Below are 5,054 nucleotides of genomic sequence, written 5' to 3' on the forward strand. Positions count from 1 at the left end.
TTCATAAAAGGCCCCATCTTACATGTTTGACACCAAAGCAAATGCAACTTCTGTTGCAAATTTAGACACAAGACGCATTATTGTCCATTCAAGAAAATTAGTCCAAACAAATTGATTTGGGTTCCTAAAGGAACCATGATAAATTCTATGCAACATGATAGACAATGTAGATCTATTTGTGAGGCACCTAAAAGCAAATGGGTACCTAAAAATCATCCCTTCCTGTAAAAACATTAAAAACATAAAAATTTTAGGCTGAAGCAAGAAATAATATTATGCTCCTTGATTCTCGATATTCATGACCCAAGATCCAAAAAGGAACTCGCAATGCTCTTTAGCCTAAATAACAGATGGAGATTATCCAGCATCACATTGATCTTATTCCGGGGGCTGTTCTACCTAATAAGGCAGCATATAGAATGAGTCCCAAGGAGCATGAAGAATTTCAAAGGCAAGTTGATGAATTGGTTAAAAAAGGGTTAATCCGGGAGAGCATGAGTCCTTTTGCGGTTCCTGCTTTGTTAGTGCCTAAGAAGGATGGTTCTTGGAGAATGTGCGTGGACATTCACACCATCAACAAAATCACAATAGACTATCGCTTTCCTATTCCAAGGTTAGATGATTTACTTGATCAATTGTGTGGTGCTTATATTTTCTCTAAAATTGATTTGAGGAGTGGCTATCACCAAATAAGAATGAGGCCCGGAGATGAGTGGAAAACAACGTTTAAAACTAGAGAAGGCTTATATGAATGGTTGGTTATGCCATTTGGACTATCTAATGCTCCTAGCACATTCATGAGATTTATAAATCACATACTTAAGCCATGCATTGAAATATTTATTGTAGTTTATTTTGACGATATATTGGTGTACAGCAAGAGTAAAGATGAGCATACGAGTCATCTGAAAGAGATCTTTCTTATTTTGAGGCAGCAAAAACTTTATGCTAATCTAAAGAAATGTGATTTCTTTACTTCTAGTGTGGTGTTTTTGGGGTATGTTGTTTCAAAAGATGGAATCATGATGGATCAAAGTAAGGTTGAAGCTATTCTCAATTGGCCAACACCTGCTTCGTTACATGATGTGAGGAGTTTCCATTGCTTAACATCTTTTTATAGAAGATTCATCAAGAGTTTTAGCTCTATTGTCGCTCCAATCACCGAATGTATGAAATGTGATAAATTCAAATAGACTAACGAGACTAATGATGCTTTTGAGGTTTTAAAAAGAAAGGTGACCGAAGCTCCTATCTTAGTTCTACCAAATTTTGACAATGTGTTTGAGATTGAATGTGATGCATCTAATGTGGGAATTGTTGCTGTTTCGAGTCAAGACAAAAAGCCGATTGCATTTTTTAGTGAAAAGCTGAATGATACAAAACGAAAATACTCTACCTATGATAAGGAGTTCTATGCCATATATCGAGCTTTATCTCATTGGAGTCAGTACCTTCTTGCCAAGCCATTTGTGCTATATACAGATCATGAAGCATTAAAGTTCATAAATCACCAACATAAGCTAAACAAGAGGCATGCAGCTTGGGTGGAGTTTTTGCAATCTTATGACTTTACAATTAAGCACAAATCTGGTGTTCAAAATGTGGTTGCTGATGCATTGAGCATAAAGCATTCTTTATTATCAGCAATGGAAGTCAAAGTTGTTGGATTTGAGACGTTCAAAGATCTCTATGAGAATGATGTGGATTTCGGCTCAATATAGCAGAATTGCAAATCAGGTTCCTTTCAACAATTTTCGATCTTTGATGGTTTTCTTTTTCGAGCTAATGCTTTATGTGTTCCATCTTGTTTTTTGAGACAAGTAATTCTAGCTGAAGCTCATGGTGGTGTTTTGGGTGGACATTTCGGTAGAGATAAAACTTTAGCTCTTATTCAATCAAACTTCTATTGGCCTAAGATGTTTAGAGATGTGGAAAGACATGTAAAGCAATGTCGAGTGTGTCATTTGGCAAAAACAAGAACTCAAAATTCTGGTTTGTACACTCCATTGCCAGTGCCAAATGCTCCCTAGGAGGATGTGAGTCTTGATTTCATTTTGGGACTGCCAAGAACTCAAAGGAACAAGGATTCTATCATGGTTGTTGTTTATAGATTTTCAAAAATGTCTCACTTTGTTCCATGCAATAAATCAAATGATGCATCTCATATTGCTGATTTATATTTTAAGGAGATTGTTAAATTGCATGGTATTCCAAGAACTATGGTGTCTGATCGAGATTCAAAATTTGTTAGTTATTTTTGGAGAACTCTTTGGAGGAAGTTGGGTACTTCTTTGAATTTCAGCAGCTCGCATCATCCACAAACCGATGGGCAAACTGAGGTAACAAACCGAAGATTGGGAAATTTGATTAGAAGCTATGTTGGCAAAAATATTAAGCAATGGGATGTCATTCTTCCACAAATTGAGTTTGCCTACAATCTTCTATGCATCATAGTATCGGTAAGAGTCCTTTTGAGTTTGTTTATGGTGCTAATCCTACTAGTCCTTTGGACTTAATCCCTCATTCTACAACAAAGCAATTTTTTTTTTGGTAAGTAAAAGTAAATTGATTATGTGTAAAGTTTCTACAAATAGCTTTATCTATACAAGTCGTAGACAAAGCCAAGTAACTCATAGAGTGCGAATGCGATAGTTATGACTACACATGCTGTAGAATACAACTACCTATGGGTACATTTTTTGGCATAATTCCCAAGATCTTTAGCTAATAGCAAAATTAAATTTGATAAAGATATCTTTTTCTCTTCGGGTGAAGTTCTCGGTTTTGAGATCATGCTCCATACAGGATCTTGAGTCTCTAATAATCTCTTTCAAGAGCTGAGCATTATTTGTGTGTTGACATTCAAAGATTCTATTACATCTCTCCTTCCACATCCACCAAATAGCGCATCTGAAAGTAACCTTTGCTAGTTGTGTAAGAGGCCCTTTTCTTGAGAAACATTGCATAAGGTCGCCTAGTTCTTGGTGCAAGTTTAGTTGCGGCAGTCTATTGAGTTCAAATCACTGGAGAATCTCCTTCCATATCCATTTTGTATAATCACAAGCAAAATAGAGGCGGTCAACAGTTTCTTCTTATTGCAGACAAAGGGAGCATCGGTTAAAATGATAGATACCTCTTCTTTTCATATTGTCTATTGTAGGTAGTTTATTGAGAAGGGCCTGCCATGTACATAAGGAGTGTCTTTGTGATCCTGGTCGATCCCATGTCCAACTGCTCGGGACCCACTTATTATATTTTTGCCTAATTTGATTCTATGCGGATGTGACACTAAATTTGCCATTGTAATGAGGCCAAATAAGTATATCTGAAGAGTTGTTCCTGATTGGAATAGCTATGATATTCGACCAAAGTGATAACATTTCGGGAGAAATAGGATTAGGGAGACACTAGGTACCGTTAGCAATTAACTCGGAAACCTTCCAATCTTTGGGAGCCCCAAGATCTTTTCGTATTATGTCGCCATATAATTGAAATATACTCTTCCCATTCACCCAAGGATCATACCACATATTAGTACTAGTTCCAGAAGAGATTGCATAAGAAATATGTTTGATTAGCCAATTCCTTGCCTTTAAAATTCCTTTCCAAGCTGCAGAGTGGTATGTTCTTATTGAAATTTCCCAGATTGATTCCTTTGAAAGATACCTAGCAGAAATCCATTGTGACCATAAGGAACATTTGTTTTGCAAAAGATCCCACAATTGTTGTACTAGGCATGCTTGATTTCAATCTATAGTATTTCTCAAGTTTAGCCCCCCTTCATCTTTCGGTTTGCAAATGCTATCCCAATTTACCATATGCATTGTCTTATCATTTGTGCCATTCCAGAAGAAGTTCATTAATAACCGTTCAATATCTTGGAGAAGTCCAACAAGTAGAAGAAATGCATTACACCAATATATAGTGTAGGGGTGCAATACAGAACGGATGAGTTCGAGTCGTCCTGCTTTTGATAGAAGCCTATTTTTCCAAGAAGAAATTCTATTCTTTATTTTTTGCAGGATAGGCTGACAGTGGATTTTGTGGATTCCTGTGGATATGAGCGGGAGACCCAAATAAGGAACTGGCAAGCTTCCCTCACTAACTCCCAAAGTTTGTGCAATAAAGACCTTATCCTCAACGTAAGGGCTCATATATACTTTACTTTTCGCATGATTTAACTGAAGTCCAGAAACCATACCAAAGTGATTCATAATAGTGTAATATCCCTCGCTTTTAAAAATTATTAATAAAGATTTATATGTAAATTGGAGGACCTATATGTAAATATAGAAATTACAAGGACTAAACTGCTAAGTTGCAAAAAAAGAAAAAAAAAGGGAAAACCGAAAATTCGGTATTATCCCACCGCCTCCCATGCACTCTGTTTCTTCCAGAAACAGAGAGGAGCGGTGGGGCATGAGGAGTGAAGAAAAGAAGAAGAAGAGGGAAAAGAAGAGAGGAGGAAGAAGAGAGGAAGAAGAGGGAGAAGAGAAGAAGAAGAAGAAGAGGAGGTGGCTGCAGCGAGGGCTGCAGCGAGGAGCTGTGGGGCGTGGGGAGAAGAAGAGAGGAAGAAGAGGGAGAAGAGAAGAAGAAGAAGAAGAAGAAGAAGAAGAAGAAGAAGAAGAGAGGAGGATAGCTGCGGCAAGGCTGCAGCGAGGAGGTGTGTGGCTTTGGGGAGGAAAAGGGTAGAGGAGAAGAAGAGAAGGAGAAGAAGAGGGAAAAGAGAGGCAGCTGCAGCAGCCAGGGCTGCAGCACCTCTGTTTCCCGCAGGTGGAAACAGAGGAGAGGATGTGTGGGGCGTTGAGGATGAAAAGGGAAGAAGAAGAAGAAGAAGAAGAAGAAGAAGAAGAAGAAGATAGCTGCGGCAAGGCTGCAGCGAGGAGATGTGTGGCCTTGGGGAGGAAAAGGGAAGAGGGGAAGAGGAGAAGAAGAAGAAGAGGAAGAGAAAGAGGTGTGATACCTCTGTTTCCTGCAGAGGAAACAGAGGAGAGGGTGTGTGTGACGCCGGGGAAGAAGGGGCTGCAGCTGCGGCGATGGCAGCTGCAGCTGGA

The sequence above is a fragment of the Musa acuminata genome, chromosome BXJ3-3, assembly GCF_036884655.1.
Source record: "Musa acuminata AAA Group cultivar baxijiao chromosome BXJ3-3, Cavendish_Baxijiao_AAA, whole genome shotgun sequence".
Classification (NCBI taxonomy): domain Eukaryota; kingdom Viridiplantae; phylum Streptophyta; class Magnoliopsida; order Zingiberales; family Musaceae; genus Musa; species Musa acuminata.